Source organism: Episyrphus balteatus, chromosome 1 (genome assembly GCF_945859705.1).
Source record: "Episyrphus balteatus chromosome 1, idEpiBalt1.1, whole genome shotgun sequence".
Taxonomy (NCBI): Eukaryota; Metazoa; Arthropoda; class Insecta; order Diptera; family Syrphidae; genus Episyrphus; species Episyrphus balteatus.
This window is the reverse complement of record NC_079134.1, coordinates 135052036-135063239: the sequence shown is the minus strand read 5'-3', so window position 1 is coordinate 135063239 and position 11204 is coordinate 135052036. Positions and strand designations below refer to the sequence as shown.

The following is an 11204-nucleotide window of genomic DNA, read 5'->3' as shown; positions in this document are numbered from 1 at the left end:
GAAGATGTCCCAAAGATGTCCCGAAGATGTCCCGAAGATGTCCCGAGCATGTCCCGAAGATGTCCCGAGCATGTCCCGAAGATGTCCCGAAGATGTCCCGAGCATGTCCCGAAGATGTCCCGAGCATGTCCCGAAGATGTCCCGAAGATGTCCCGAAGATGTCCCGAAGATGTCCCGAGCATGTCCCGAAGATGTCCCGACCATGTCCCGAAGATGTCCCGAAGATGTCCCGAAGATGTCCCGAAGATGTCCAAAGCATGTCCCGAAGATGTCCCGAGCATGTCCCGAAGATGTCCCGAACATGTCCCGAAGATGTCCCGAACATGTCCCGAGCATGTCCCGAAGATGTCCCGAAGATGTCCCGAAGATGTCCCGAAGATGTCCCGAGCATGTCCCGAAGATGTCCCGAAGATGTCCCGAAGATGTCCCGAGCATGTCCCGAAGATGTCCCGAAGATGTCCCGAGCATGTCCCGAAGATGTCCCGAGCATGTCCCGAAGATGTCCCGAAGATGTCCCGAGCATGTCCCGAGCATGTCCCGAAGATGTCCCGAGCATGTCCCGAAGATGTCCCGAAGATGTCCCGAGCATGTCCCGAAGATGTCCCGAGCATGTCCCGAAGATGTCCCGAAGATGTCCCGAGCATGTCCCGAAGATGTCCCGAAGAAGTCCCGAACATGTCCCGAAGATGTCCCGAAGATGTCCCGAAGATGTCCCGAAGATATCCCGAAGATGTCCCGAGCATGTCCCGAAGATGTCCCGAAGATGTCCCGAAGATGTCCCGAGCATGTCCCGAAGATGTCCCGAAGATGTCCCGAGCATGTCCCGAAGATGTCCCGAGCATGTCCCGAAGATGTCCCGAAGATGTCCCGAAGATGTCCCGAAGATGTCCCGAAGATGTCCCGAGCATGTCCCGAAGATGTCCCGACCATGTCCCGAAGATGTCCCGAAGATGTCCCGAAGATGTCCCGAAGATGTCCAAAGCATGTCCCGAAGATGTCCCGAGCATGTCCCGAAGATGTCCCGAACATGTCCCGAAGATGTCCCGAACATGTCCCGAGCATGTCCTGAAGATGTCCCGAAGATGTCCCGAAGATGTCCCGAAGATGTCCCGAGCATGTCCCGAAGATGTCCCGAAGATGTCCCGAAGATGTCCCGAAGATGTCCCGAAGATGTCCCGAAGATGTCCCGAAGATGTCCCGAGCATGTCCCGAAGATGTCCCGAGCATGTCCCGAAGATGTCCCGAAGATGTCCCGAAGATGTCCCGAAGTTGTCCCGAAGATGTCCCGAGCATGTCCCGAAGATGTCCCGAAGATGTCCCGAAGATGTCCCGAGCATGTCCCGAAGATATCCCGAAGATGTCCCGAAGATGTCCCGAAGATGTCCCGAAGATGTCCCGAGCATGTCCCGAGCATGTCCCGAAGATGTCCCGAAGATGTCCCGAAGTTGTCCCGAAGATGTCCCGAGCATGTCCCGAAGATGTCCCGAAGATGTCCCGAAGATGTCCCGAGCATGTCCCGAAGATGTCCCGAAGATGTCCCGAAGATGTCCCGAAGATGTCCCGAAGTTGTCCCGAAGATGTCCCGAGCATGTCCCGAAGATGTCCCGAAGATGTCCCGAAGATGTCCCGAGCATGTCCCGAAGATGTCCCGAAGATGTCCCGAAGATGTCCCGAAGATGTCCCGAAGATGTCCCGAGCATGTCCCGAGCATGTCCCGAGCATGTCCCGAAGATGTCCCGAAGATGTCCCGAAGATGTCCCGAGCATGTCCCGAAGATGTCCCGAAGATGTCCCGAAGATGTCCCGAGCATGTCCCGAAGATGTCCCGAAGATGTCCCGAGCATGTCCCGAAGATGTCCCGAGCATGTCCCGAAGATGTCCCGAAGATGTCCCGAAGATGTCCCGAGCATGTCCCGAAGATATCCCGAAGATGTCCCGAAGATGTCCCGAAGATGTCCCGAAGATGTCCCGAAGATGTCCCGAAGATGTCCCGAAGATGTCCCGAAGATGTCCCGAAGATGTCCCGAAGATGTCCCGAAGATGTCCCGAAGATGTCCCGAAGATGTCCCGAGCATGTCCCGAAGATGTCCCGAGCATGTCCCGAAGATGTCCCGAAGATGTCCCGAAGATGTCCCGAAGTTGTCCCGAAGATGTCCCGAGCATGTCCCGAAGATGTCCCGAAGATGTCCCGAAGATGTCCCAAAGATGTCCCGAAGATGTCCCGAAGATGTCCCGAGCATGTCCCGAAGATGTCCCGAGCATGTCCCGAAGATGTCCCGAAGATGTCCCGAGCATGTCCCGAAGATGTCCCGAGCATGTCCCGAAGATGTCCCGAAGATGTCCCGAAGATGTCCCGAAGATGTCCCGAGCATGTCCCGAAGATGTCCCGACCATGTCCCGAAGATGTCCCGAAGATGTCCCGAAGATGTCCCGAAGATGTCCAAAGCATGTCCTGAAGATGTCCCGAGCATGTCCCGAAGATGTCCCGAACATGTCCCGAAGATGTCCCGAACATGTCCCGAGCATGTCCCGAAGATGTCCCGAAGATGTCCCGAAGATGTCCCGAAGATGTCCCGAGCATGTCCCGAAGATGTCCCGAAGATGTCCCGAAGATGTCCCGAGCATGTCCCGAAGATGTCCCGAAGATGTCCCGAGCATGTCCCGAAGATGTCCCGAGCATGTCCCGAAGATGTCCCGAAGATGTCCCGAGCATGTCCCGAGCATGTCCCGAAGATGTCCCGAGCATGTCCCGAAGATGTCCCGAAGATGTCCCGAGCATGTCCCGAAGATGTCCCGAGCATGTCCCGAAGATGTCCCGAAGATGTCCCGAGCATGTCCCGAAGATGTCCCGAAGAAGTCCCGAACATGTCCCGAAGATGTCCCGAAGATGTCCCGAAGATGTCCCGAAGATATCCCGAAGATGTCCCGAGCATGTCCCGAAGATGTCCCGAAGATGTCCCGAAGATGTCCCGAGCATGTCCCGAAGATGTCCCGAAGATGTCCCGAGCATGTCCCGAAGATGTCCCGAGCATGTCCCGAAGATGTCCCGAAGATGTCCCGAAGATGTCCCGAAGATGTCCCGAAGATGTCCCGAGCATGTCCCGAAGATGTCCCGACCATGTCCCGAAGATGTCCCGAAGATGTCCCGAAGATGTCCCGAAGATGTCCAAAGCATGTCCCGAAGATGTCCCGAGCATGTCCCGAAGATGTCCCGAACATGTCCCGAAGATGTCCCGAACATGTCCCGAGCATGTCCTGAAGATGTCCCGAAGATGTCCCGAAGATGTCCCGAAGATGTCCCGAGCATGTCCCGAAGATGTCCCGAAGATGTCCCGAAGATGTCCCGAAGATGTCCCGAAGATGTCCCGAAGATGTCCCGAAGATGTCCCGAGCATGTCCCGAAGATGTCCCGAGCATGTCCCGAAGATGTCCCGAAGATGTCCCGAAGATGTCCCGAAGTTGTCCCGAAGATGTCCCGAGCATGTCCCGAAGATGTCCCGAAGATGTCCCGAAGATGTCCCGAGCATGTCCCGAAGATATCCCGAAGATGTCCCGAAGATGTCCCGAAGATGTCCGAAGATGTCCCGAAGATGTCCCGAAGATGTCCCGAGCATGTCCCGAAGATGTCCCGAAGATGTCCCGAGCATGTCCCGAAGATGTCCCGAAGATGTCCCGAGCATGTCCCGAAGATATCCCGAAGATGTCCCGAGCATGTCCCGTAGATGTCCCGAAGATGTCCCGAAGATGTCCCGAAGATGTCCCGAGCATGTCCCGAAGATGTCCCGAAGATGTCCCGAAGATGTCCCGAAGATGTCCCGAAGATGTCCCGAGCATGTCCCGAAGATGTCCCGAAGATGTCCCGAAGATGTCCCGAGCATGTCCCGAAGATATCCCGAAGATGTCCCGAAGATGTCCCGAAGATGTCCCGAAGATGTCCCGAAGATGTCCCGAAGATGTCCCGAGCATGTCCCGAAAATGTCCCGAGCATGTCCCGAAGATGTCCCGAAGATGTCCCGAGCATGTCCCGAAGATGTCCCGAAGATGTCCCGAAGATGTCCCGAAGATGTCCCGAGCATGTCCCGAAGATGTCCCGAAGATGTCCCGAGCATGTCCCGAAGATGTCCCGAAGATGTCCCGAGCATGTCCCGAAGATATCCCGAAGATGTCCCGAAGATGTCCCGAAGATGTCCGAAGATGTCCCGAAGATGTATTGAGCATGTCCCGAAGATGTCCCGAACATGTCCCGAGCATGTCCCGAAGATGTCCCGAAGATATCCCGAAAATGTCCCGAGCATGTCCCGAAGATGTCCCGAAGATGTCCCGAAGATGTCCCAAAGATGTCCCGAAGATGTCCCGAGCATGCCCCGAGCATGTCCCGAAGATATCCCGAAGATGTCCCGAAGATGTCCCGAGCATGTCCCGAGCATGTCCCGAGCATGTCCCGAAGATGTCCCGAAGATGTCCCGAGCATGTCCCGAAGATGTCCCGAAGATGTCCCGAAGATGTCCCGAAGATGTTCCGAAGATGTCCCGAAGATGTCCCGAAGATGTCCCGAAGATGTCCCGAAGATGTCCCGAAGATGTCCCGAAGATGTCCCGAAGATGTCCCGAAGATGTCCCGAAGATGTCCCGAAGATGTCCCGAGCATGTCCCGAAGATGTCCCGAAGATGTCCCGAAGATGTCCCGAAGATGTCCCGAAGATGTCCCGAAGATGTCCCGAAGATGTCCCGAGCATGTCCCGAAGATGTCCCGAGCATGTCCCGAAGATGTCCCGAAGTTGTCCCGAAGATGTCCCGAGCATGTCCCGAAGATGTCCCGAGCATGTCCCGAAGATGTCCCGAAGATGTCCCGAAGATGTCCCAAAGATGTCCCGAAGATGTCCCGAAGATGTCCCGAGCATGTCCCGAAGATGTCCCGAGCATGTCCCGAAGATGTCCCGAAGATGTCCCGAGCATGTCCCGAAGATGTCCCGAGCATGTCCCGAAGATGTCCCGAAGATGTCCCGAAGATGTCCCGAAGATGTCCCGAAGATGTCCCGAGCATGTCCCGAAGATGTCCCGACCATGTCCCGAAGATGTCCCGAAGATGTCCCGAAGATGTCCCGAAGATGTCCAAAGCATGTCCCGAAGATGTCCCGAGCATGTCCCGAAGATGTCCCGAACATGTCCCGAAGATGTCCCGAACATGTCCCGAGCATGTCCCGAAGATGTCCCGAAGATGTCCCGAAGATGTCCCGAAGATGTCCCGAGCATGTCCCGAAGATGTCCCGAAGATGTCCCGAAGATGTCCCGAGCATGTCCCGAAGATGTCCCGAAGATGTCCCGAGCATGTCCCGAAGATGTCCCGAGCATGTCCCGAAGATGTCCCGAAGATGTCCCGAGCATGTCCCGAGCATGTCCCGAAGATGTCCCGAAGATGTCCCGAGCATGTCCCGAAGATGTCCCGAAGATGTCCCGAAGATGTCCCGAAGATGTCCCGAGCATGTCCCGAAGTTGTCCCGAAGATGTCCCGAGCATGTCCCGAAGATGTCCCGAGCATGTCCCGAAGATGTCCCGAAGATGTCCCGAAGATGTCCCGAAGATGTCCCGAAGGTGTCCCGAGCATGTCCCGAAGATATCCCGAAGATGTCCCGAAGATGTCCCGAGCATGTCCCGAAGATGTCCCGAAGATGTCCCGAAGATGTCCCGAAGGTGTCCCGAGCATGTCCCGAAGATATCCCGAAGATGTCCCGAAGATGTCCCGAAGATGTCCCGAGCATGTCCCGAAGATGTCCCGAAGATGTCCCGAAGATGTCCCGAAGATCTTCGGGACATCTTCGGGACATGCTTGGGACATCTTCGGGGCATCTTCGGGACATCTTCGGGACATGCTCGGGACATGCTCGGGACATCTTCGGGAAATCTTCGGGACATCTTCGGGACATGCTCGGGACATCTTCGGGACATCTTCGGGACATGCTCGGGACATGCTCGGGACATTTTCGGGACATCTTCGTGACATCTTCGGGACATGCTCGGGACATCTTCGGGACATGCTCGGGACATGCTCGGGACATCTTCGGGAAATCTTCGGGACATCTTCGGGACATGCTCGGGACATCTTCGGGACATCTTCGGGACATGCTCGGGACATCTTCGGGACATCTTCGGGACATCTTCGGGACATGCTCGGGACATCTTCGGGACATCTTCGGGACATCTTCGGGACATGCTCGGGACATGCTCGGGACATGCTCGGGACATCTTCGGGACATGCTCGGGACATCTTCGGGACATCTTCGGGACATGCTCGGGACATCTTCGGGACATCTTCGGGACATCTTCGGGACATGCTCGGGACATCTTCGGGACATCTTCGGGACATCTTCGGGACATGCTCGGGACATGCTCGGGACATGCTCGGGACATCTTCGGGACATGCTCGGGACATCTTCGGGACAGCTTCGGGACATCTTCGGGACATCTTCGGGACATCTTCGGGACATCTTCGGGACATCTTCGGGACATGCTCGGGACATCTTCGGGACATGCTCGGGATATCTTCGGGACATGCTCGGGACACCTTCGGGACATCTTCGGGACATCTTCGGGACATCTTCGGGACATCTTCGGGACATGCTCGGGACATCTTCGGGACATCTTCGGGATATCTTCGGGACATGCTCGGGACATCTTCGGGACATCTTCGGGACATATTAGGGACATCTTCGGGACATCTTTGGGATATCTTCGGGACATCTTCGGGACATCTTCTTGACATCTTTGGGACATCTTCGGGAAATCTTCGGGACATCTTCGGGACATGCTCGGGACATCTTCGGGACATCTTCGGGACATCTTCGGGACATGCTCGGGACATCTTCGGGACATCTTCGGGACATCTTCGGGACATGCTCGGGACATCTTCGGGACATCTTCGGGAAATCTTCGGGACATCTTCGGGACATGCTCGGGACATGCTCGGGACATCTTCGGGACATCTTCGGGACATGCTCGGGACATGTTAGGGACATCTTCGGGACATGCTCGGGACATCTTCGGGACATCTTCGGGACATGCTCGGGACATCTTCGGGACATGCTCGGGATATCTTCGGGACATCTTCGGGACATCTTCGGGACATGTTCGGGACATCTTCGGGACATGCTCGGGACATCTTCGGGACATCTTCGGGACATGCTCGGGACATCTTCGGGACATCTTCGGGACATCTTCGGGACATGCTCGGGACATCTTCGGGACATCTTCGGGACATGCTCGGGACATCTTCGGGACATGCTCGGGATATCTTCGGGACATCTTCGGGACATCTTCGGGACATCTTCGGGACATCTTCGGGACATGCTCGGGACATCTTCGGGACATCTTCGGGACATCTTCGGGACATCTTCGGGACATCTTCGGGACATCTTTGGGACATCTTCGGGACACGTTCAGAACGGGTTGGTTTCGATATCCCGATTTTTATATTCCCGCTTTTAAAATCGCGTTTTTCATAATCCCGCTTTTTATAATTTGGCTTTTTTATAATCCTGGTTTTTATAATCCCGTTTCTTATAATCCCGTTTTTTACTATCCCGATTTTGCAATCAAAACTAGTTGTTTTATTTTAAAAAATCGCACGAGTTTTTAAAATAAAACAACTAGTTTTGATTGCAAAATCGGGATAGTGAATAATAAAAACAAACAATTAAAATATAATATATAAAAAAAAATATTGAAATGTAAACAATGTATAATATCAAAAAGAAATCAATTAACAAACTAGTATCAACTTTAAGGTTTCAGAAGAACAATCAAATCGTGATAATCTCATAGATTTATAATAACATAAAATGATCACCATAAATTAAGTTCACACTATACACAATCAAAAGAAAATTTCATTTATTTATATTTGAACTTATATTTGGATGCATTTCAACAGTTTTGATATTTATTTAAATGAAATTTCTTTTACTTGTGAACTAAATTTAAGGTTATAATCATTTTATGTTTTTACAAAGGAAATACCGTTTTCATAATGTGTTTTAGGTACATATTCTGTGGGCTTTACGACTCAAAAAATTAGTTTTACTTATCTTTTGTCTATTTCTTATGATTTTTTTTTTATTTATGCATTAAACATGTATTTTGTAAAAAACAAAACGGGATTTGCGGGATTTGATGGGATTTTAAAATGCGGGATTATAATTGATCAGGATTTAAAATAAGCGGGATTTCAGAAGACGGGATTTCAAAAATCGGTATTGTAGTAGACGGGATTTTGAAACTTTTTTTCGGGATTTTCGAAAAACGGGATTTTAAAAAGCGGGATTCCGATACGCTCCTGTTCAGGACACGTTCAGGACACATTCGGGTCACAATCGGGACACAGTTTTCAAATTTAAGCAATTTGAGCTGTAAAACCAAATCAGTTGTACTCAGTTGTGCATTTTATTTGAAATTTTTTCTAATTTAACTTCCACGATATATCAAAATGCGATATTAGTCTCTAAATTTAAAATTCATTTAGCAAATATTTACAAACAAACATTATTTTTTTTTTGCTATCATTTCTTCTCTAAATTAGGCAAACGCTTTTGTGAATAAATATTTGCAACTTAACCGTGAATTTTATTATCTTCTTTTAAAATAAAAGAATGTCGTGACCACATTTTAATCCAAGACCAAAACCATTTTCAAATATATTTTGTTTCTTTTGTAATTCAGCAAATTACCCAATCCTAACTGAGCTGAATAATAAAAAAAAAAAATTCCAAAACCACCACAAAGAGTATACACAAACAAAAACCATTAAACCTCATTCATTCTCAACTCTCCTCAAACAAAAAACCTTTTAAATGTAAATTTTACTCATTCAAATACAAATTCCTCTCCCAAATAAACCTCTCCAAAAATTAATTCATCCACTAAACCACGAGTAAAAATGATTTTTACGAAAAAAAAAAAAAATTGAAAAACTCTCACAAAAACAAAATACACACAGTAAGTCAGATCTGTGAGATCGATTCAGGTAGAGAGAGGTTTCATTTGAGGCAAAAGACGAATAGACGAAGCACAGAAACAACCACAAGTTGTTAAGACACCCAGTCACCAATTCCAAGTCGTGTTCAAGACTTTTAGTCGTTTGCTAGACATTCGTGTTGAAGGTTCGCTCAACGGTTACAAACTTGTTACATGTTCTCTCGCTGTTCCATCAACAACGGTCGTTTATTTTGGTTGTTCGAATTTGTCCATGCGACATTCGAAGTTAACAGGGTAACACGTAACTTTCTGAGGTCTTAAACCCTTAACTAAGGATTAAGTGATTCGAAAATAATCAAAAAAATTGAAAAAGGATTATCTTTTCAAATAAATTGATAAGTGCAAAGTTGCTGGAAAAAAAAGTGTAAGAGAAAAAAAACAGAGCGTGCGAATTGAGTGCATAGTGCAATATCGTATTACGCGATCGCCTACGCCCGGCTTTGGAATTATATATTTGCAAATATTTTGTTTGCAAAAAACAACAACACCCCACTGCGGTGGAATCTGGTATCTAATCCAATTCACCTGGGGCACCAGGCACCACAGAGGTACCATATACTCGTACTCCAATTCCATCCAGCACCTCTCGCGCCGCGTCACCACCGTTGTTGGTTTTGAATAGTCGTCCGATCGGAACGACGAACATACCGCAAATATTTTTGGTTTTCTTCATTCCAAGTGTTCGTGTGATTATTTTCTACGATCATTTATTATTTTTTTTTATTTGTTTTTGTTCATTTCTCATTCGTTCAATCTCGGGATTGAATTTCAAATCCATGTGATTTAAAATTCATAAAAAAGACAAACACCTAACCCAGAGACTGATCGCGACAGATCCAAGGAGACAGACAGAGAGAGAGAGAGAAAAAAAGAGAGGAAATTCGAAGGAGTACCTGTTTTGCTAGCTGTCAGGCACAAATTGTCATAATTATTTTTGACCTTAAGCTCTATCTAAATGTAAGTGTATCTTTAATTATATTTAGAATGTATCTTTAAAAGATGCTTGTTTTTTTTTTTTGTTCCATCCGGAGGTAAGCATCTTGTTTAAAAAAGAACACGATCGTTAGAAAGAAAAGTCGTTGGTTGGTGTGATCGTGACGCTTTCAAAATTGACGTGTGAAGATTGTTTACATTTGGCATCATTTATATGTTGTTTTTTTTTTCGAATTTAAATATATTTTTTTGTATCTAAAAAAAGCGTGGGTAGAATCATTTTAAATTAACTACAAACAAACAACCATTAAAGGTTTTATGAATGGCAAACGATTTAGAGGTAAAAAGCTATTAAGTGATTATAATTTTTGGGCATTTATATGTGCGAATGTCAATGAACGCTATATACGCAAATTATGTATTATTAATTCGATTTCGAAAAAAAAAGTTCCACTTACAACATAAATTAACATCCGGTAGAATTTGAAGAAGATTATTTTCAGCTTCAAGGCTAATATCTATTCATTTTTTTTTTTCACATTTATGTTGGCGGTGTTTGATTATGTTTTTGCATGGAGAGTGTTAAGGCGATCTTGTTATATACCTAATGCATGGGAATGACTTTTTGGGTGATTCAGAGTTTTTGAGATTGAAAATTCGAATATATCAGACAAAGTCATCAGTTTGCAATGAGGTTTTTTTTTAAATTTTACTCATGTGAACGTATATTATAGGTTTTTATTAGATCGTTAAATAAACATTAGCAGATACTATTCATATGTGTTACGCAATTTATAATGTTGAAGACTCAAAGTGCAATTATAGTTAGTTGGGTTCAAATAGAGAGACAAAGTGCAAACATTAAGACATTTTGTATAAGAAAAAAGAAAAACGAATTTTTTGATTTTCTTAATGTGGGTCAGAGATCTACAATTATTATATTATTAAAAATTAAAAGTGAAAAGTAAATCTTGACACTGTCTTCAGTTACATAAAATTTTGACAAAAAATTGATTTTTTTTAACAAAATCGTTTGGAAAATGTTAAAAAGCGCGCGGTTTTTAAATTTTTGCAGAATTTTGTAAAATCATCTTCTCGCAAAATTTGTTGCATATTTGATTCATTTCATTTTTTAAGATAAGGCATTTTGGTAGTTTAATAAGTTAAAAATCAGTATGCTTCTTCACTTAGTAACATACTAATATGGCCTCAACATTTTACTAAATCGTTTAAAATTTTGCATTAG

General features: G+C 47.5%; 1 protein-coding gene across 5 annotated transcripts in view; it reads left to right on the top strand.

The window, feature by feature from the left end:
• The first annotated feature begins 9003 nt into the window (after positions 1 to 9003).
• Positions 9004 to 11204, top strand: part of LOC129921451 (uncharacterized) — a 144556-nt gene continuing 142355 nt past the window's right edge. The window contains exon 1 of one of the 5 annotated variants that reach the window (XR_008773526.1): positions 9004 to 9982. The gene's annotated coding sequence lies outside the window, so the exon portion shown is untranslated. The remainder of the gene's footprint in view (positions 9983 to 11204) is intronic. The other 4 variants (XR_008773527.1, XM_056003282.1, XM_056003280.1 and 1 more) reach the window with 4 other exon arrangements.